The sequence below is a fragment of the Ischnura elegans genome, chromosome 4 (assembly GCF_921293095.1).
Source record: "Ischnura elegans chromosome 4, ioIscEleg1.1, whole genome shotgun sequence".
Lineage (NCBI taxonomy): Eukaryota > Metazoa > Arthropoda > Insecta > Odonata > Coenagrionidae > Ischnura > Ischnura elegans.
Genome location: NC_060249.1, coordinates 99,853,371 through 99,878,088, shown reverse-complemented (window position 1 = coordinate 99,878,088; position 24,718 = coordinate 99,853,371).

Sequence of the window (24,718 nt, the reverse complement as noted above, 5' to 3'; positions counted from 1 at the left end):
ATACCAATTACTAGCTCCTTTATTTCCTATACTGACATTTACTGACGTTATTAAGCAAAGACGGTACCAGAATCATTAGTCTTGCATTACAATTAATCAAACTGAGCTGGATATGTTGTTACTTTGGTTAATGAAAATACGTATATGAGTAAGAATATTATGCATTTGCCCCAGATATTTGCTACAATATGCGTCGCTGATATTTTTTGGTCATTATATTTTTTTATCTTCGGAGAATATTTTAATCTGCTAGCTAGCGCAGCTAAGATCCCAAAAATCTGAGCTGGAAACAATTAAATGGTTTGTAACTGGTTGAGGAAGTTCTTTGATCATCATGAAAAGGCTCCGGGCGCGAAATATTAAACCGACTCCAAGAAACTTTCTCGCCAGTAGTTGGGTGGATTCCCGTTGGTGGCACCTCGATTCGAAGGTTCCTTCAAGAAGACTTGGACCTTAATGAGTTCGCCAAATTCGGAACCACGCTTAGAATTAAGCGCGATCCATATCCACAGCTTTTCACATCCCGCAGTAGAAGCGTTAGGAGTGGCATGGACAAAGGATCGACCAGGGAGGGTGTTTAAATGGGGAGTAAGCGAGTTTTCAAGGGCCAGGGTTGATAACCAAGACGCTAAGGGAAGAAATTAAGCGGATTTTAAGAGAAGAATGAGCTTGAATCCTCGATGAGATTTAATTCAGTATGGATGACTGTAGGCGTTTCCATGCGGCAGTGTGATTAAATTCAAATTCTTAACATAATTTTTATTCTTTTTTTCCTTAACTTCTGTTTACATAACATCTTAGTAATTATAGCACATAATCAAGTCCTAAAACATGTAGATTTATGAACGAGTACAAAATAAATGAGATTTTTCATTGATTTGAATTCGGCCAATGATTTGAATTCAGATCCAATTACACGGAAATAACAAACATTGATTTCTACGTATTGTGTCGACAATTTTCACGTTTATACTGAAGGTATTTTATGAGACAGCAAGCTTCTAATAAACAGTTTTCTTTTGATAACATTTTCAAAGAGAGTGGGCCAAGTATTTTCTTCCATTTCTTCTCGATATGGCATTGTTACAAAGGATGCGATTCCTCGTTAAATACTACGCAAAAATAAAGGAATTAGTTTCCATTGCCAGTGAGAGACCATGTTTTATTTACGTTTGACCTATTTATTAATAGTACAATGTAATTTAGGGTAAGAAACTATGGTATAACTGTATATGATATATAAAAATTAAGGGGATAATAGTAGTATGCTAAAGAGAGTTTAGAATTGATCTTTGTTAATTTAATTATTGCCAAATAGTGAAGGAAGCTTTCATTTACGATTCGTGCCTGAGCACATGTCGTGCATACCTAAAAAATTCCACTTTTAACTTTTACTTTAGTTCACATGAACTCAATTGTTCCATTATCAATAAAATTTATGAGTATTGTACTTTTTTGGTGAAACAGGTGGGATTTATAGATTGATACCAACGTTAAAGAGACGAAAAACCTCATCTTATTAAATTTTTTATGCACTACGACTTGACGGCAAAATAAGCGGGATATCCGATTCCGGTAGTTTATCTGATTAGACTCGAACGTGGAAAACATCTGGTTCTTAAAAGTTGACTTCTAATCGCAAAATTTCCATCCCCATGTTTTTTTTACAATGGTTGCGATCAGAGCCGGCCTTAGGGCGGGGCGACTGCCCCGGGCCCCGCGCTTTGGGGGGCCCCGCGTTCGTGAAAAAAATTAAAATATACGATAGTTTGAAAACGCAATGTCAACTGTTACTGTATTGTTAAGTCCGTGCTAGACAAAAAATAATATTATGAAAAAGGAATAATAATGCAGTAATTTAAAGTAAAAAGAGCGCTTTTTATGTTTATTTTACGTTATAATTTTATGAATTAATATAATTATAAATTTTATATGTATTATACTATTTTGAACTCAACTGCGTGATGGTATCATAACGGCGTAATTACGAAGTCTGAATTTGGGAGGGGAACACATGCTTAGCCAGAGAGTGGTAGGGATTCAAAATGCTCGAGTTTGTAGATGGGGTATAGAGTTTAATATTTTAAGTGAAGGGCCCCGCACTGAAGGTTCGCCCCTAGCCCCGCACCTGCTAGCGCCGTCCCTGGTTGCGATGCTTGGTCCATCGCACACCGGAAAGCAGTGTGGAATAAGACAGAGATTGCTTGGGATTGGGAGATTGAGCGAACACTATTCAAAGAAAATGAGAGGGATGGAATAAACGCAGCAGGGTGGAGACCATCGGCGAAATACGTCGATTTTAGAGCTTATCTCGTGCAAGAGACGTCTTCGGAAAGATTTATCTCCTGTCATCAAAGAGGTGGATCGGAGCGTAAATCCTAGTTTTGAGATCAAATCATCCGTCTCCTTTCGTCTTCTGTCTTCTCTCATTTAAAACTTTTTCTCCCTCCCACATCGGTTTTCCGAACGAAAACCAGGGAACAGTCTTGAATTAGCCAGTCCAATATGCTCGGATATACGTTAATGGCCTCTTGCATCGATCTGGAATTGGTGATCCGGGAGTAAGATAAGATGGGACCCATTTGTTTATTTGCTCCATTATTATGGGGCATCGAATCACTGACATGCAGCAATAAATGCTTTTTGCATTTGGTCTTTAAATTCGTTGGTAATAATCGGTTACATATTCCGTATTAAGGTCAATTTTGCCGTCTCTCTCGTAAGATTCACACTGGCTACATGTAATAAATTACTATTTAGTGCCCGCTTTAGTACTCGCCCTTTCGAGGCAAGCCGTCGTGCATTTCATTATCATTTTTAAATCCAGCTGAGTAGTCGCGAGTGCAAGCTTGGTGATGCAATGAGATAGCTCAGGAAACGTACGATCATGAAATCTTGGGTTAAATCTTGAATTGCTTCATCGCATATAAATATGAATTTTATGAATAAAATTAAAGCTGAACCTTTTGTTATGTAAAAACCGGTCTATTCACGGTTTTATGGTCTTCAGCTCAATTTGCCTTATGACGACATTCTGATTTAGATATCAGGATGAAGTGTTCTGTGCTTAACCCCCTCTTTTTACTTGCAACAATAACAATTCTTGTCTACAAGGGCTTCATTTTTTTCATAGAAGCGCATTTTATTACTCATTTCAAATGTTATGAAGAGTTTAAAGTCCGTGATAAAGATGATTTGTTTCATTTCTGAGAGTGCAAGCGTATTGCATATTTACGTATTTGATCAAAATTGCAACTCGAGCATAGGAAAAGTGTGGTGCAATTTTTTTTTACTCCATATCGTTAAAATAAATACCAAAATAAAGTCACTTATATTAATGCATTATCCTTCTTTGCATTCTCTTTTCTGTGATGGTCTGATCAGTTAAATATAGTGTTAGTTCTTATCCGTCACGCACATGTTAACCAGAAGATTGATCTTCTTCCGTTTTTCTGTCGCACGTGTTCCTCTTTTCTTTTATAGTATATTGAAAAAAAATGCTTTCTGCCTCGGTGCTAATGATATCAAAGGTCTTCTAGTGGGATCAGAAGAACAAAGGGAGGTTTTCGGCTGTAGGATGAAACGGTGCAGGCACAAGCGGATATGGACAACGGCATGAAAAAATTTGCGTGTATGGTTTTCATCGATCCATTTATCTCTCCTGTCCCTATCTCTTGGTAACTTTATTTTCAAAAAGCGTCGAAGGAAGATTAATTTGATCGCCGGCATTTTTGACGTCAAAGTCCTGCAAACAGAGTTTCATGTGCACCAGATGCTAGGTGCAATGTTTAATACGAATAGAAAGGGATTGTTATAAAAGGAAATTATGAAGGACTAGCCATAAGCCTTGGTGGAGTCGCCCTCAAGTAAGAGTAAATGGTACGAATAAATACTACAAGTATAGTACTTTTTTTTATGAAGAGGTAGATGAAAAGAATCTCCTTGTATTTGTATGAATAGAATTGTCTGAATGAAATTTTGGGCATTCAATAAATGTAAATAAATTCATGAAAATTATTGCTGTTCGTTAAAGTTAAAAGTTATCGATAGATTGACAGATTATTCCGAAATATCAACTATGGAATAACTGGATGTAATTTGAATTAAAATATGTATTAGTTCATAAAATAAATTTCAAATTTTCACATCTTTCGCTTTAACCATAATTATAAACCTATGCAGTTACGTAATTGAGACTATAGAATCAGTAACGTTCTTCCCGAAATAGCCCGGAAAGAAAATATCTTTTTTTCACAAAAAAAATGTGCTCAAAAAATTCCTTCAGCATAAAAACCCCAAGGTTGGCTCATTACAGTACATCATACTAATTTTTTAGATGTCCTGTACCTCTCTTGCTTCAAATCTTGACGTATAAACCTATTTATTCTGCAGCCTCATGGGGAGGATATGCTTGTTAATTGATCTCCATAGATCTAACACGTAAAAAATGGACAGTTTAACATAGCGTGTAGCTATTTTTTTTCATTTCCTTGACAATAGAATCTGGTCAATATTTTAATTTAGTTTGTCAGCATTAAGGGATCGCATAAGAACTCGAAATTTTATGAAAAATCATTCCGAATCGACAAAGCAGCGTCATTTCTAGTAGAAAAATAAAAAAATCAGTGCATGTGGTTGGCACAAAATTCAATCTATTTTTATGTCGAAGCAAGCGTTTTCGGCGAATAAAATATTCGGAATCAACACGGCCGCGCGCTTTCCCCGTGAACGCTGCTCCAGGAGCTTGCGAGCCGCAGTCACGGTCAACTGATTGGTCCTTTGTCGCATAGTGATTGAGAGATACATGCAGCTCAAGTATCATAATGCCATGAAATGCGTTGGTAATTGGACAGTAAAATCGAAATAAGAGGACATTAGTGCAACACAAAATTTAGTCTGAGGGCTTAAAAAAATAGATGTTCTCGTGAAAATGGCTGATTTTGCGTGATAGAGGAGGAGAATGGGCACCGGTAGTAAAAGGACATAATTTTGAAACAGATCATGGAAAATTGAAAATTTCGGATCGGTATGAACCAATTATAAATAAATAAGCAGTTACATTATGATTTCAAATCATTTCAACATGTATACACTATTATCCAATTTATTATTCAACGCAATTCATGCGTTCGGCGTTCAATCTCAAATTTGAACCGTCTCACAAAGTTAGAGTTTATGTGGGATGCCTTCATTGATGTCGTTTTACACGGAACGAAGACTATTGCGATATAACCACGTAAGAAATATTTTATTCAGCTGAGATAAATTGGATCGAAATTTTTCATGCCACGTTCTAAGTTGCTTGGTAGATGTGAAAAAGATGCTAGTGCGAGCAAACAAAGTACTTGGAGATGACGTTGTATGAAACTACTCGAATAAACTAATAAATCACTCGAAAGGCAATTTCACAAGTTGGATAACGATAGACCAAACAACACTTCAAAGCTCTCCATGCCGTTCTCCTGGAAATCCTGTTGGTGTTCCACGCGGAAAACCGTGTTACCCCAAGTTCATCTTGTACCGAGATTTTTTCTCTAGGAAGGTCTAGCGGAAGGCGAATGGTGACTTATTTACTCCCAAGTGTGTTAAGTTATGATAAGTTCTTGTGCGGTATTTCTTCAGATGAAAGAATGTTAAGAGTTGAGATTTATTAGAAAATATCCTTGCTGGAAGTTCGTCCTCCGTGGCCATTATTTTATGCTTAAGTATAAAAAATCCTAAGTCGCGCCCATGCATTGTCAAGATTAAATGATCGAATCAGGTTGCGGCGCCTATTGCAACCATCATGGAATGCTCTTAATAATGTACTAAATGCCGAAACATCGGTAGCTTATATAGTTTAAAATGCTTTGGAAGTTAATATTAGCATTTAATTTTGGCAAGAATATAATCGAATACAGCAAATTAAAGACACATGTCCGCATTAGATTCATCATTGGTTCGAGAACTTAGGCATTCAACGGCAAAAGTAGAACGTAAGAATGGAATAGTTTGAACATATTTAAAGTAGTACTTATTCATTATGCTGTATAAATTTCCGTATAATTGTTTCATATTAATATACCGAAGGAACTTATATGGTGGCGTATTGATGAACGAGAGAAATAAAAACAGTATCCCCCTTTTATCAATTGTGACAGTCAGATAAAATATAAAAACTGCAATGTGGCTTAAACACACCCCGATTTATTATCATATAACGTTGGATTTAACCACAGTATTTGAATTTTTCTTGCATTGGAGAGTTCTAAATCGATATATTGGGCATAATAGCCGGTACTACTCCAGCTACACGTACCCAACCCTCTTCCAAGTCACGCATTGCCATGTTGCAGCGCATCCTTAGCCCAAGTTCCCTCCAAATTCCTCAAAGGCGTGCTCAGGAATGAATCAGCTGAGACGAGTTGCTTCTGGAAGCGCGTCACGTCTGTTATTAGGGCCATTCCGTAACCAATTTCGACGCCCGTGCCGGAGACACCTCGCGGAGAAGAGAGGAAGCTCGAAGAGCGTGTCTCTCTCAGAACAGCTGTTTCCGGATGCTTGGCTGCAGCTTAGGTGAGTAACGAGGAGGTGATCACAGTTGGGATTTGTGGGACGAGAGGGTGACATCAGGGTGTTCCTTAATATATCTTGCCTCGCCTTGTTCCTGTATTTCATATCTATGCTGTTGGGTTTCAGTTATTCCTCGCCATAGGACAATTTATTGTCTCTAGGGATACATTGCATTACAAAGGTTATGTTGGGGAGCGTGGTATTTACGGTAGGTAAAGCGCTTGGTTAGGGACCGAAAAGACCTAGATGGATGAAGTCTTTGGACACTTACTACTATAAATACTCAAGTTGAAGGAACATTATATGCCCCTTTTCTATCCGACCAACCTTCCGTTTGAAGCATTGAGTGACGTTATACCTGGGTGAATGATATTTCTGTTGGAAATGTTCTTCACACCCGCTTTTCGTTTTAATTATCTCTTTCATCATCAAGAATGTAATTTACTTTCCTTATTTGGTACGGAGAATTAGGGGTCAACCTCAGAGGAAATGGATACAAAAGTCGTTATCGGCAACAGCGGATGAGAATAAGACTGAAATGGCGAAATATGAAATCACAGAATGGATCTGATGGGTGTGATTGGCTCACAGATTGGCGATAGCAATTTTTTTCATGTTGTTCATGTCGATTCAAAATTTTTTCCGTTGAATAGGATACCTTCTCACAAATGGGCCTGATCTTGTTGCTTCAGGAACTCGTCTTGTCACATTGGAAACAGATGTAGGCATTCCTTTTTCTGCTTCCGTTTCGCATAATAATACGGAAGTTTAATTTTTAAATCTTATTCTCAGATTATAGTAATGACGCTGTCGTCATCGTAGCACTTGTATTTATTTCCTTCGATGTATTACCTATGTCGTGGTTTCATATAATCTAATGTGTTCCAGGGTGACGCTAGTGATGCTAGTTCCAGTGACGCTAGTGATGGTTAATGGCAAGAACAATGAAAGCGAGAGTGATTCCTCTTATGCCGACTTGCTACTCCTATTCCGATTTCCCTCGAACATTATGATTAGTGAGGGAAGTTCCGCGGCCCAATTTCGGAATCCTTTGAACTGCAGTTTGTCTCCGAGATGGGTAGACTGATGTGGAGTAAGCACTCACGTGATTACAAGTTATACCTCTCCGCGTTGCTCTGATTGCGAACTCAAGGGTCTCGTCTGAGGCAACGCCTTTGAGTAACTGGAATCTCCACGAGTGCAGAGGCCTGTGTGAAGCGTAGGGTTTGGGCTGTAAGTGATGAGTCGTACGATGTTCGATGATTCGGGGCATGTAATAAATTATGCTGTTCCTTAGAAAGGAATCACCTTTGTGCTCCACTGTGGGTTGGACTAGAGACGACGTACAATGAGTCTGGATGATGTTTGAAGCCATTGCACTGACACAGTGCGTAATTAGTGACTGTCAATTTTAACCCACAGATGATGACTGAACCATTAATAGATGTTGGCTATCTAAAAAAATAAAACATAAAAAAAAATGAAATTGTGAAACTTTTTACAATATATTCATAATAGCACAATACGGAAAATCTCACTATTGAATCTTCTTGCATTATATCCATCCATATGTAACTCGTCAATCGGCATTAATATCAATATTTTTTGTTTCAACTTCCTAATTATATTTCTAAGTCCAATTATGACTGAGTGGAATCAAACAGACCTGATTATGTTCTGTATCTATCTGTGGGTGCGGTTCTATTTCATTCTGCCGGTGGTATGAGTAGGGAAATAATGAAATAGCAATTAAGCAATCAAAGGGGAAAGGTTTGGTTGAGCAAAATGGAAATATTGGGCTGAGAAATTTCATTCGAAGGGAACTAAAATATTTTTCGCTCTCAAATGCCGATTTTTATCGCATCCATACGGAATTGTTGTCGTCCAGTGAAAATTATATGGCCGCAAAAGTGAAAGGAGTGGACCCGCGTGTGGAGTGGATATTTGGCAGTATTTATCGAAAGTTGGAGCCGCTATCTGCATGGCCATCATGTAGCTCAAATGAACGGAATTCCGGCTAACGAAGGCACACACTGCATAAAATGCGGCATTAAATCAAACCTCTGTTATAAAAATGAATTGTGGGCACTCAAGTCTGTTTATTGTATCAATGACAAGTTTGCGGTCACTTTAAACATGAAACAGCCTATTTATTTTTATTTCCACTAGACCCTCGCAAAATTTAAACGATCATTTTCAATTGCTTAAACATTTGAAGGCAGTGACGTTTCGGTGAACATATTTTTTGGAGCACATTAGATCACTTTTGATGACAACCCAATGATCTCAGGTCTGCGCTAAATGTTACATCTCAACAGAGAATTTCATTTTAATTGCTATCGACTTTTTCACTCGATTCTAAGGTCGAGCTAACCTTTCCCTTTTATAGCCTCTTGGAAACAAATTTACCTAACTAATTGAGCATTTACATTTATGGAATGATTTTTACACCAATTGAACCCGATAAGCGACTTTAATAAATATCGCTGTAATAATATTTAATCTCTTGTATTCGATAAACTCAAAAATTCTCCCAGTTTCAATATTACTCGATAGTTTATAAGTTCATCAAATTACGTGTAGCTACGTCAAATTTCAATAATAATTTTTTAGCAGCACAGATACAATAGAATGTCAAGCAGAACCTATAACTGCTTGAGGCCACGAAATGTAAATTGATGATAATCCACAGCTTATATCTGCCACGCGATTCGTTACATTCTTTTATCTGAAAATGCTTGCTAGAGACAACTTAATTACTTAGCCTTCATCGTTGAATTGAGGTAAGTATGGAGGAGTCGTTAATTGACATTTGATAAGAAAGTTGAATTTTTTGCTTTACCAACCATATCGGTATTTTATCTTTGATAACATTTGGGTGCATTTAGATTGTGAGTATTGCCTACGCTTCAGCGTTTTGTCCGACAAAATTCTTAACAGCTACTTACTATCACGGAGAAAGTCATGGTATTCATTCTTTTTTATGGTATGTATACACCAGAAAAAAACCTTTTACCTTATCGATTGGGTGATAAACTTGAATTTTTTTGCATATGTGAGCTTCTTTCTCCTACAGCATGTCCTTCGTTTATCTACCTCATGGAGAGATAGATTTTGTGCAGCTAGACACAGCAAGGATAGTTTATACATTTTGAGCCAAATTATTCTCATAATTCTGTCAATATTATCGGATAATTTAATAAATATTACCATTTCGTATTTAAGTTGACTTCTTTGACCTATTTCCAACCTCTTTCATCATGTATAGCTGAAAAGTATCATTTTTTATCTCGTTTCAATATTTTCCCCTGCAAGAGTAAAATCTTGCTTTCTCATTTCCTGTAATTTTCTATGATTCAATACAGATATAATATTTTATGCTATAAATCATATTATAAAAGATTATATCTTCGCTAAATTCTGCATTCGAATGAAATATACAATTTTCAAATATCCTTCTTGTTTCCTGAAAATGGAATCGTTGAAACGAAATTCGCTGCTAAACAAATAAGTACACAAATTCTAGAGACCCTAACCATTTTCATAATGTCATTTTTAAAAGCATAAAATTCAATGGTGCATGCAACTTCACCAGACAGCTTTGAAGCAGGGTGACATAGATGGAGCAGGATTAATAATACCTACAATTTTCATTTTATTTATCATCTATATAGAATTAGATATGTCAAGAAAAAATAATGGAAGCATGAAAATTCTTACTCTTTTTGCTGTGAGGAACAACTTTGATAAGTAAGAGACTTATTCTGGGATTAATAGTATTTTTACTTGTAACTGTACGAATTTAACAGATAACCTTACACTATGAAACCGGTTAGAAGTTAAGATAATGGTTACGGAATATGCAAAATGTTAGCCTTTACAAATGTATATCCACTCTTTCATTTAGAGAAGATTGCCTCGCATTCTATTTCCTCCCCTTCCATGTCCACTGTCCTGAAACGTCTTTCCACACGCAACAGTGACAGGCTCCTTGGATTTAAGGCAATGTAGGAGAGATTTTTATTCAGAGACAATATGTCATCGTTTGAGATTTTAAATAGCCGTTTCAGCATATTCCCACTGTCGTCGCGAACTTACCATTAGTTCCCTTCCTTCTCGCGTCAGCTGTCTTGGCCCCTTTTTTTTGCATGGTTGTATTAGAGATTTATAATACAATTCTGCGGTTTCCTCGAGATCGTCGAAATAAAATGATGATGCTACTGTTTGGCCATATGTCCCCACCCTGAAAATATCCTGCCCGCTCTCGCTGGTAGGCTTAGTACTGTGTCCTTATTCAAGATCAGCAGTGAGACCATGGTGAATAATTTGGGATGGAATACTTTATGGGCATCAGTGGAAATATCAATTTTAGATGCATAATTCTGATATGAAGCATGATTCGGGAGAGCGGTTCATTTGGAGGCGATCACCTAAGAGTAAAAAAGTTAGTTCGACCCCAAAACAACTTTTCTTCCGCACCTCAACAACATAGAATCCAAAGCCATGTCAGTCGTGGGAGTTTTTTATCGACTCACAACTGTTACCGACCCCATCGCCATGAGAGCTACTTTCACCGGTTGTGTTCTCCCAATCCTCGACTACTGCTCGGTCATTTACTCCACTGCCTATTCATCCAATCTTAAAATTCTTGAACGCCCTGCTAATTTTTTTATTTCAGTAGTCCGACACCGTGTTCCTCACCTCCGTAATTCTTCTCGCTCTGAAGTAATTTCTGCCCTATCATTGGTCCCACTATCCTCCCGTAGAAATTTTCACGATCTTTCCTTCATTTACAATGCCTTAAATGGCAAGTTCCTATCCTATGAAATACTGCCTTTCTTTTCTTTCCACATTCCCACCCGCGCCTTTCGTAATAATCACCTACTACACCAACCGAAATTCCGTCTTTCTCTCTCTCAGAGAATACTTTTTTACAGACTCCGTACCTCTTTCAATACGATTTCGACCACTCACCCTTCCCTGGATCTTTCAATGCCCATCAGATCACTCAAGAGGTAGCTTCAAAAAGCCATCTTCTGAATCTTTTTTCTTTAATACCCTTTACATAGTTTTTTTTTTATAGTTTATATTTGTTAAATGCAGATTTTAAGATGTCTGTTCAATGTAAAGGCCGTTTTTGCTGTTTTTGAATGATTCAATAAATAAATAAATATATAAATATTGGCAGAACGCTCAAGTAGCAGCCTAGTTGCCAAAATATAATGGCAACATTGGAACCCTCACCTTAAATGTAGTAAATAAAATAGAAAAAAGTATGCAAATTATGCACGTATTAATAGATATTATTACAATTCCGATATATGTTACTCTTTCTGAGAGCCAAATTTCATGTAAATAAAGTGGTCAATCTAAATAAACTGCATGTAAATAAATACTCTCGTTGGAATGAGCCAATCAACAATCTTCTTAGGCTGGGATGCGTCGGCGAGGGAGGATATGGGATTGCATGGCCTGAGATTTCTCCATTCTCAGTCTTGGCCGCGTTCGCACAAAAAAAAACTAAAATTCGTTCATGTATGTATTATACTCTTATGGGTGTTCACATGAGACTACACCAAACATTAAGAGTGGGCTTCATCCTTGGGTCTCCCCCTACTTCGCTATGGCCTTGAAATGACGCCACTCCCTTTATGGAACATTCTACAATCCGTAATTTTTCATCTAACTAAGCTGGTATTTACCTTTCTAAGCAATCTTATCCTCAGCACGCGCGAATACCATGCACACAGGAAGCAATCAGCCCGTCATTTTAAACCTAATCAGAGGTTTAGGCGACAATTGTGTCATTCAGTTCCGCAAAATGTTAAATTTTGCTACGGAGAAAATCCTCCCATCGTGTGGGAAGCGTGTTACCCTTTTATCTTCTCTCCTTTCCTTGTGCTCACCTCTTAGGGGGGTCACGGCGGCGGAAAAATTACTTTCGCCCCGGGGGTAATATGCTTTCACGCGCAGCCGAGGGTGGATTCCTATTGTCGGCGACGTTTTCTCTGGTCAATCAACTCTCTCCTTCCCTCTCTCTCTCTCTCTCTGAGCCTTCCTTTCACCACGCCCCAGTGTGAATGGAAGCTTTCCTCACGGGCGAGAACACCCTGAGTTCCATTTGTCCAACCCCTTCCTATCCTTCCATCTCCCTATGGCGAGCTGGTGTATGCAGAGAGGAAAACGTGGCATTTCACTACAGGCTGTGATCTGTCCCCCTATTGGTCCGGACTTTCCGAACTTGATCTATGTTCTTGAATCCATGTTTTCCTCAACTTAGTGGGTCTCTTCCATGGTGACCACGCAAAGCACAAGTTCTCAAATAAGGTAGATGATAATTTTGTATACTTCTCTGTACAAAACGCTCTGATTTTATTCCACGATTGCCTGAAACAGTTATCATCATGAAGTATTTCGCCATTTTTAAATTTTATTACCATTATTTTAATATTTATTATTATATTATATATTATTATATTTTATTTTTTTATTTTTATTTTAGAGCTTAACAATAGTGTGATATACCCTCTATAATTGCGATTGACATGAATAATTCCATTATAAGCAGGTCCGGTTCGTGCGGTGAACGTACGCGGTTGCATAGGGCACCAATCAAAAGGCCTAAGCGCTCAGTCCAAAATATGTATAATTGGTTTTTGGGCTCTAAAAATATCACATTCAATATACATTGAGCAAGCACGTTACAAGTCCATGCAGATATTTAAGTCTCGAACATTATCCCTAAAGTATTTATCTTTGTTTTAAAATATATGCAGAGAAAATCCCTACTAGGTACCTCTCAGGTTATTTTTGAAGGAGTTACGGCGGGATTTTTTCGCTTACTCTAGAAAAATGCCAAGAAGCGGCCCTGAACACAAGTTATTTCATGAATGTCTCTTTCACCGAAATCAATGAAGTAGGTAGCTAGGATAAATCAATAGCTAAATATTAATGCGTATGTAATATGAAACAACTATATTTTCACGCAATAGAAGAAATTTATATGAATTGATACTTTATCACTGATAACTGGTGGTACATACCATTTGAATAAATGCCTATGGACGAATATCATAAGCTCAATTTCCACTCCCTAAGAGCGAAGTAAAATATCAACTGGAGTACGCCTAAATTATTAAATAACTTTTTCAGATTCTGCGCAGACTTATGATACTTTCTATCACCTACTAAAATCAAAATTGTATTTTTTTATGAATACCTCAATGCGAAATTTTAGAGTATTGCAATATCCAATCGAATTTTGCTGCTATTCCTCTCTTCTTTCTCCTAAATTTATCCTAAATAATTCGCGCTGGTATTTTCAATCTTGTTCCTTTTCTTTTCAATCGTCAATCAATTCACTAACTACTTTTTCTTGATTTTGAAGTCATTATTGCTAAATTATCACCTTTTCATGCTAATCGTCTGCCATAATTTGGGCCTACTCATTGACAGTAAGTATTCGAAGAGGTTTGCATCTCAATCAAAATAATAAAATTTTTGATTTTCGGGTTATATTTTCCCATTCTTTTCGTAATTATTCAGTGATTCAAAAAGCAATCACTACTCAAACTAAAAATATGCGTCATGTAGCTAATGACAGCCTCATTTTCTGAAGATCAAAAGCGTTTTTGATGATATATAATAGAACTCAGGAAGTCATTTTATGATTGTTGCCCTTATTTCTTCGTCTCTGCCATAATGGCCTTTATGCGTTAAATATTCATCCTCAGCTGCAATTGGCCTGCAATAGAATTGTCTTTAGCAAAATAGGGCCAAAAATCTATATGGGGTATGAATAATTTCATTTTATCTTAAAATATAAAAATTATTAGTCACAACAATAATTTTATAGTTTTTTGGCTGTGTTAGTTATTTTTCTGGCTACCAATACTTATAAAGTTATTTTTGGTAATTCCTCACTTTATCATCTAAAAACTCTCATAACTTTCATGTTTGATATTATTGACTCTTATTTTTTCCCTGCAGTTCTTATTGCCAAAACTGTAACGCCAACCCTTATCCTAAATATTTCATATCCATTTCTTTTCCCTGCATGCGTTTGGATAAACGTTGATCTGACATCTATTGTCGGTATAAATATCCCCGAGTCCTCCCTTAGAATTTTTTGTTTTGGAAGAGATTACGCCTGTCATAAAGTACACGGTTTTGATTACAAGAAATGCTACAAATAAATGAGAATTTTGCGTCTAGCGGAGAGTCCAACAGAAAAGGTATTTTCTTGCATTTCAGGGAGATGAAAGAAATATTCCGCTATGTATTTTTTCAGTATACGTAGCGGACCGCAACCGTGCTCTCATCACAGAGGGCAGTGGATTAAGGTTCTAGAATCGCAATGCCCTTAACTTAAAAGATCCTGTAGACCTCTCGGAGAAAATACGTTACAGAGGGATCAGTATCCATTCCAAACCAAGAAAACCTCTTTTTTCATTGGAAAGAAGAGATGATACCCAGGAAAAAGAACTGAAGGGAAGGATTATGTTGGCTCACTGCCGTACTGTTTCTTTCCACGGGAGAACACGCATTGTTTTTTAATATAAATGCTTCGAAATTCAAAAGTCTTGCGTACAGAACTGTGTTATCACGAGTTGCGCAACTCAAAAAATGGAGTAAACAAAACGAATATGCCCTATTTTTGAGTTTTATCTTCCGCAAGACATTTTAAATGGCGCAGGATCTGGGGAACTGAACCTTTATATTCATTTTATATTCCTAAACCAGTGAAAATCCCTGGTATTTTCTTTGGCGTGCGGTGCTACTTTGCTCCTTCTCGTTGGATTCCCTTTATACGCAACATTGGTATCTCCTTGGAGTTGAAAATGTATGGCAAGATATTTAAATAATTATATAGTTTTGGAGGATTTTTTATATAAACTCATCTAAATTATATGCATACTTATACAGTGCGAATTGAATTAGATGAATTTTTTAAATCTGGTTTTGATTACGGCATTTAGTATATTATACGCCGAGAAATATCAAAGATTACCATATAAAACTTCGAATCATGACCATTAGTCCATATGCAGTGAAGTTTCCTTTTGTTAGCATGTATGCTAATGCAAAATATATTTGCTGTACCATTTGCCTTAAAAAATTTAAAAATGCTAATTCATCAGAAAAGTGAATTATTTTACACTTTGGTTACAAATTATAATTTTTGCTTAGATGTTGTTAATAATAAATTTTAATAATAATAATTAACAGAATAAAAATGTTAATAATAATAATATTTATAAGGGTTGAAAAATCTGAAGATTATTCTCGATCCTCATAAAAACATAAATGCTATTTTCGAAATAGAATGATTATCAGTTTTAATACCCGATGATAAGCGCTTGAAGCGAGTGTTACAAAAAATATTCACTTAATCGACGACGTCGCGTATGATGTTGTGCCTAATCTATCAATGAACAAAACCCGCTGATTGACTTAAAAACTGCAATGATGCCCATAGTATTGCCATTCTCGAAGTGATTATGACCACTTTCTTACTGAAATACGTTGACATACTCTAAAGCTCAAATTATTTTCAATGTAATCTCATTGAAAATTTTAAATGAGTTTAATGTATTCCATGCATTTGTTTCTCTTAGAATCATATGATACAAGAGTACTATCGTGTATGCAATATGAAGCATAGTAATTGCCAATTTTCGTTTTTTTATTTCGTACAAAATTAAATAAACTTCTCTTGGAGGAAAATAGTCTTATCCATCCACTTATCTGTTTGAATACTACATTTTTCGATGAATATTTAACGCAATGTTATATGACTTTGAAATATGGGTAATATAAAATTTATGATTTATTTCGTATATTTAACGAGGCTCTTACGTTATTTATTCTCTCTGTAGCTACATGTAGAACTAATTTATGAAATAACATACAGAACACTAAGCTGCACGATTGAACATGCCCTAATGATGCTCACCATGATGCTAGAATTGTATCATAATTACCGCTTACGGTTGTAAATATTGTGAGATGTCATTTTTGTACCATAAAATCACATTTTTTCCTAACGAATGTGAATATTGCTGGTTCTAGTTCTCAAATAAAGTGCATTTAAGCACGTTTCCAAATCTTTAATTGCAAATTTCTTGGTATTGAAATAACTATATTTTCTTACCCTTCACTCTTGCTATTAACTCTATGATTAACTGAGACTGGCGCTATTTCATCCACAGATACAGAAAATCCTACCGTCCTTGCGGCGCTTATTACTTATGCCAGGGGCTGCTACTCCTTTTTAAAGCCTTTCCTCGAAAATAGATTATAAAAATGAAATACTTCACGAAGCGCGGTGTTTCAGAGTGGATTTTTGATGCCGTGAAGGTTTGATTTTCACCACGTTCAGAGGACTTTTATCTAGATACGGCAAGCGTTGAAGCATGAACTGCAAAAACCAAAACAATTAATTTTTTTTCTCCCTTTCGTGCCGCTTTGCGCTCAATTTCCACGCAATGGGAAGAGAGAATTTTTGGAGTGTCATTTCAAATTCTATATTTAACAAGTGTCCGTTTAATTCCTTGTAAAAATATTAAGTATTATCTTCCATGAGCAAAATTAGATGCATAAATACAGTATCCTTCAATGCTAATTTCAATCGCAAGCAAAACGGGTGTAATCCGTGGGAATCCATAATCAGAGGAGTGAAGTTATTTCAGTTTCCCCAATTTATTATAAGATTAGTTTATGTAACTTTAATGCTCAAATTTTACCTTTATTTTAAATTTTCTACTTATTATTGTTTATAAACTTGCTGTATGTATCAAACGCTTACGTAAATCAATGGATTTTTTATGTAGCAGAAGTTTTTATAAAAGTCTGGTAAAGATGCGCATAATTGCAATTTATTGCAATATCACAATGCCTTAAGGCCCCTCAAATCAGAATGATATTTCTTTTTAAATGCATGTGAGATAACTATTTACATGGATACATTATATAAGATATAATTAAGTCCGAAAGCAATTTTGGCATACATATTTGCAAAATGATTCCTTTTACTGCATAGAAAATATTCACTTCTATTTCTAAAATTACCAGGAGTGACTGAGAAAATCGAATTTTTGCATATTTCTACAAATTTCCCTTTTAAAAATACTTCGGGTTGCCATTGTCTCCATATTTATTTGTTTGTTCGCTCCGCCATCAGCAGTTGTAACATTATTGCTCACTTTATCATTTTCTTTTCTTTTTTATTCTTATTGCTTCATTTTTTATTTACCAAATGCATGCGTGAACCTATCGCATTTTAAATTTCAGCAAAAAAGGTCTGAATAGTCAGTGATTAAGGCAACATGTTCATGGTAATCAATTTAGACTTTGATGTCTTAATATATGTTTGCCAGTTCATTAAATTTTAACAGATCATTTATGAATAGCATGAAAACAGAGAAATTAAAGCATTGCAATAATATGCACTTTTAAAAGAAATGTAAATATAAATCTACCTGATTTAGTTATGCTATTAAAATAATTAATTAACCGGACATGCATATTTTCTCAGTATCAGGCCCAACCCTTAATTTTGCTTGAAATTTCAAGCGTTAGTTTCCATGAAGCTACTATTCCGTTTCTACGAGGGTTCTCTCATACTATTCAACCTATCCATGTTATTGCTGTCATTGAAGTAAACAAAACCTGTATGAAGGTGAAAAATTGCCAACTCCGGAACTTGTAGTTTTGCCTCTAGTCTTTAAGGTATCTTTGCTTCAATAGTATTTTTCCTTCGTAATTTTTTATTGACATTTGATCAAGGAAAATATTTCAAAAGGCCCACTTTCCTCCGCATTCATCCTTGTGAACACGTTTTAAGGGAAAGATCCCTCTTCTCCAGACGGTGTTGACTCGCGAGTACGACGCGGGGCGCCGTTCTTCTAAGTAGCGTGTCATGGTAACGCGAGTGTTCGTTTCTTCGAGCCGATGGACGAGAAAAAAAGCAGAAAACAAAAGAGAAGCGTAAACGCTAAATGTTACTCAGTGAAGCCGAGTTTTCCCTCATCCCCTACCACCGTTCTCCTGCTCTCGCCTCTCGTGTGACAAAAGAAGTGTATCGACCGAATTGAATGGGAGGCGAGCGGCGGCGTTGGACGAAGCCTTTCGGGACGACGGTGGCGCCGCGGCGCATGCAGGAAGGGAAGTTCCTGAGTTGGAGGAAATTGAGGCGGGAAAAGAAGAGGCGGAGAATGTCGTCAGGCGTGCCTACCCCCGGAGGGAATGAGGTGACGGTCGTGGAAGGGAGGAGGATAGAGAGAAAGAACAAAGAGCGGTGAGGACAAAGGTGTGCGCGTATTTAAGGAAGAGGGGCCTGAAAGAGAGGGGGAGGTTAAAGAAAGGGGAGATTATAGTTTGAGCATGTGGAATGTGGGAGGTCATTGTGAGGTTTGAAATATGGCTAGCTGGCCGATCCTTCTTTAACTCACCCGTAGGAGCCTCACTGTTTTAGCTAAAGGTTTAAAAAGTTCATTCATTCAGAAGTGATATTATTTTAATCAATTCCCTCATTTTGAAGGGGGCGGACATGAAGCGCAAATATGTTATTCCAATAATTAAATTTTAATTTCAACCCTATTTGCTTTTTATTCTCAGGTTTATTTTTGGGGAAACAATCATTAATTTATACTCAATGTTAACGCCACAATAGCATATTTAAAATGGCGATTCCTTGCCTGAAGTTTCATGAAACGTTTTCTCATTGAAGTTGGTTTGTTTAAGTGTCAAATTTTGATAACTTTGAGGATAATGCGCATATTAGAGCTCTATCCTTATACTAATTTATATCCTTCTGCTGGGGAATTTAATACTTTCCTTAAGTCAGAGGAGTCTGTGAACAGAGGTTTCACTGCAGTTTGTCTATAATGTTTACTAACCATGCATTCAAGGTACTAAAGTGATCTATCTCCTAAAAGGTATTTTCAGTATCTTTTCACTTGTTTTTACTTCGTCCTCAGCGTCTCTTGTGGCCCTGAGTTTGATAGCGGTTTTGGTGTCATAGAGGAAATGGGTTAAGGATGAATTTTTTCCACATTGTGATGGAATTTTTCGATATTTTTTGCTGTGCTTTATTCCTTTCTGACTTAAAGCATTTGGATTTCTCTTTAGAGTAGCTTTCGTATTTGCAAAGATAGATTCATGGTTCGTCAGTGGATGCCAACATTTTAGGAAGTAGCTGGTTCCCAGTAGCGTTGAAATTTGATTACTAATTTATCATCGATGAATAAATTTTCGAAATTCAAAGTATTCATAGTAACGAGGGCATACTAAACTTCTAAGCAATTTTATAGTTCTCAATTTTATTTAAAGTGGTTAGTGCAGTTGCGACGCTCTATATCTTGCGTACTGGAGCTTTATGTCAATTTATGCGGTGTTAAGATTGTCATTGTTAAAAATTTTTAGATACTCCTTAATTTAGTAGTACTAGAAATATTCATTGCAAAAACTTTAATCAATAAATTGCAAAAGTCGGTTACAAATCCCTTGAAGGTGTTTGCATATTTTAAGCTGTAGGGGAGGGATTTTCGAATTTAAATGAGTGTATTATACCGACTTATGTATTTAACCTCTTGAAACCCGTTGTAGTAGCACAAGAATACTTTTCTCAGGGTCACATCCCTTCTCGGATATTTATTGTGGGCTCAAATTTTTTATCCCACTCAAGGGAAGCGTAAAGGCAAGCTGACCACTCTTCTTTTAAAGCACTCCACCGGGTATTTCCGACTAAAAGACTCTTGTCCTGAGGAAAATTGGGTCCATTTGTAGTCGTGGCATTTTGTCGTGTCTTCGTGCCCTCCTTTCTTTGATCCCTTGATTCAATATTGAACATGCTTTGATAAAAAATGTTTGAAGACGACATCAGAGAGTGACCGAATCTAAAATTGGCTTATACAAAACAACTTGCCTCAATGCTTAATCCATATGAATATTATAACTTCTCTGAATATGGTATCTATAATGGTAATACGAAAGAAGTTTAGTATACATTAAATAAATAAATAGATCAGGGATAGTTAGATTTTGCGAGAAAATGAAATTTCCTACTGGTATAAATTGTCGGACGGAGTAGTTTTATCCTACAAAACAGGAGCTGTATCTAATTTAATTAAGTCATGATTACAATGTTTTATGCAGCTCAATCACAAAAATGTGACTTTTATAGGTTGATTATCTCTACTTACTTGTCTAAAATCATGTTTGAATTCCAGATTTTGGCTAATTTCAGCTAAATAATTCTCAGATTTGACGTAATCAGATTCAGCTGCTAATATAACATAAGCTTTTATTAAGTATTGAGCTGATGAGTTCAAATTGTGACATTTACTGCTATTTGATGAAGGATGCAGTTATTACGGCGAACGAGTGCAATTTCAATGATATTTTTGACATTATAGCTGATGGAATTTCAGGTCCTGCATAATCCGATCCTCTAATGCTGTGGAATATTTTCCTTCCTTTATTTACCTTTGATTTCGTTGCCATCTCTGTATACGGGGTAACTTCATCACTTTGGATATGTGTGAACCGGAACAAACGCAAATCGATAAGCTGTTCAATTTATAAATTGATTGTCAGCCTTGGCGATTATACATACTAATTAGAGCTATATTTTTAGCCAAAATTAATATTTGTAATTTTTTTGGCGGATTAAAGGATAAAAGTTCACTAAAGTCGGGGAAAGGTCCACGAATTGATGGTTAATTGCGGGTTTATACCTTTGGATTAATTGCTTTTGGGAACAACGAATTTTAATTACATTGCACCATTTGAGATAACAATTTGCCTTACTCAATTACGAGAGCCTAAAAATTCCTGTTCAAATGTCGCGTTGTTGAGTCTGCGTTCCCTTTAGAAATTCGCAGCTGGTATATGATCGTAAAAACTATATATGCTATTCATGTTTATTGTTTACATATACTCAAACGGTGACGTCATCCGGTTTACTAGCCCTTAAGTTGGTAATCTAAAACTTTTGTGGCTACATAATCGAGTACAAATGGGAAAATACGTATATTCATAATTTTATTAATAGGTATAATACCGTGAATCCACTGAGCTAACTGCAGTGAAATATTGATAAAATTTTAGCAATATAAATTAATTGAACCTTTTTACGAATATTTGATACATAGCATCAATATGTGCCAAAATATCTTCAGAGCAATAAATACGTCCTCTTTTAAATGCGATAACGTGTGCTCGTTTATATTTTTTACTATGCCTTAGTTTTTAAAACTCTCTGATTTTAAAGACTATATCTCCAAAGGGGTGAGAATAGCTGCTAAGAAAAGAGTTGCTGGAATATGAATTGGACCGTGGTAGAGGGTTGAAAGTAGAGGTAAAGAGAGAGAGAGAAAATATGGTATAGACTGTGAGAAATGAGGCAAAAAAAGGACAGGCAAGACGAACGGTTGTGAAGCTGAGGTTGCGCTGGAAGGTAGGAAGAGATGGAAAGAAGAGATAAAGGTGTGGAGCATTGAAGTAAAAGAGTGAAGATATAAAGCAAAGAGAGTGTTAAATGGTGAAGGAGTGGTGTAGGGCAGAGAGAGAGAGAGAGAGAAGAAAGATTTAGTGGAGAAAAAGGGAAATACCGACATGGGAAACGCTTTCTGGGATTCCGAGAAAGAATGGCACCGTGTGATCAATGCGAACATTCATAATTTTTCAACTCCCCCCGAAATCAGCGATAAAATTGCGCGCAAACGTAATAGTCACGTTCACACTCGTAAATTCACGTACAAAAGAGAGTCATTTGATCATTCTGTGGGGAACACGTTCAAAGTATTCGGTAGCTAACATTTTTTCTAAGTTATTTTTTTGTTCAGAGGACTTAAAAGTGTACAGAAACAGTACTCATATTGCAGAATATTGAGACACCTCTGCTATTTCTTCGTGATATGTGTACGTATTGTCGTGAGTTTGCCTTTGAGGTAATTTATTCGGGAGTATAACAAAAAAACCGAGGAAGCAAATGATTCCCGAATTTTTTATAGTAAAACCTCAGTTTCCGGTACCTAATGGATAAAATTAAACTGGTACTGAGTATGGTAGGTTAGCGTTATAAAAGAAGTGCAATCTTCGGGAAAAAAAGAAAAATATTTACCTCTCTTTGGCGACTTCGTGTAGTACAGCAGCTTAGTCACAACCGAATGAATAACCTCATTTTCTTCTTCGCCCAGAGCGCCTAAACTGGGGATTCAATATCATTCATTTTACTAATGGTATCTACATCTAAAGTGTACATGGATTTATTCATGGCCTAATTTTATTTGGTCAAATATTATTTGGTACTTGAAAGCTCTTATTATTATTTTAGTGGTCTTAAAAATACTAGACTCACATTTAATTGAATTAAAACTATGAAATCCCATTTTGAATGAGGTGTCGTGATAACATTGAATTTGAGATGAATACGGCTGTCGTATTCTTTCTTCTGTGGAGGAATTTGCGTCTTCATAACTATTATACATCATCTTTGTGTATAAACTTTGCTAATGTCCTTTATTCCCCACTTCTATGCGGTAAAACCAACTATATTAGCCGGAATGAAAGTAAGAAAATGTCATAAAAAATGATTTCATCGAGTTTCCGGTTAAATATCTCAGATAAATCTTCACTACGCTTACTCTTTTAGACTTCAGCGACAATATGACAAAAGTTCCTGCATGATATATTCCGCAGTTCATAAATATTTTGCGGCGTCATTTATAAGAGGTTTTGCCTCACATTAAAATGTCTTATCAAATGCGAATAATTCACATCTACTTCAAATTTAATTGCTGTAGTTATTGCAACTCAATAACATTGTTAAAAGCGTATCTACTTAGGTAAGTTATCAACTTAAAACATGGTCCAATTACATGATGCCGGACGGAACTTCTGGGACAAGGAAACCAGACTGCTGATATTTCTCCTTTATTTAGTGCTTAGACTTTCTGGAAAACCGTACTCTCCAAGGCAAGTAAGAGCTCCCCACTGTTTCACATCCGCCTACCACGGGAAGCCATAGTGTATACCCTGTGGCTACAACCCTCAGACGTCAAACTTTGCTCTGCGGGTCGTTTGCTGTGCATCGTTGGCTGCGTTCCTCAAATTGACTTTTATCATGGCAAAAAATTTCAGTAGCTCAAGGCGACCATGTCTTCCATTACACATGGCGCTACCTTTGTTTTCTCAAGTACACATTCGTATTCCCCCTCTCGAATACACGCGCCTTTCTCATGTTCCTCTTGTGCATCTTTTCCCAGTCTCGAGCAAAGGCACCATTTACCCAGTCATATGTCTTCTCTTTCCCAACCACCAGCCTTCAACGTGAATCCTTTCCACCTTCTTTTGACTCCCTACTTTCGATCATTTATTCATTCTATTCCAGCTCTACCCTTCTTATTTCCAGCTCTAAAGCTTTATTTCATGGGAATGGGATTTGATACCATAGATTACGAAAGAAATTCAGCTAATATCAGGGAATGTTAGGATTTCAGCACTTTTCTAATTCTTATTTTATATATATTTTTAGATCTAGCAGAAGGGTCTTATGAGGAATATATTTCAAAAGTATTTTAAGCATTTTCATAAATCAAATGCAGCAATGGTATATCGTTAAAAATACATTTTTATAATTTTAAACAACTCTTACTTGTATTTATCCTAAATAGACTCATTTTTATCAGGATTATTTTTATGTCGAGTATTTTATTTTAAAATTTACAGTAGTTGTTCCCTTATGGAACAAGAAAATGGTAGTCTCTTCGTTAACTCATGTCTTTGTCGACTGAAAAGCCTTTGTTGCTCTTAAAAAATACCTTCAAAGGCAAAGTTTACTGAGCGGTGAAATAATTTATGAGCATATTTTGTCAACTGTGGAGGAATTAATATTACGTTCTCGGCGGATAATTTTGCAATTGTGAAATCCTTCCTCTGGAACTAATTTTCATTTCCGGATGGGTAAATTATCCAATTATTCTAACAATCTACTTCTTTCAAAGTGCTTTTGAGAAATGCTTTAGCAAAGAAGGTTATCAGGATGTTGAGTGACCATTTTGGTCAGGTGATTATGTCATGCTTAAAAAATCTATCATTGGAAGACTATTTTCCACTTAGTAGTTTTCAACTGGGAACATTTTCCAAAGTATTGCATGGAATA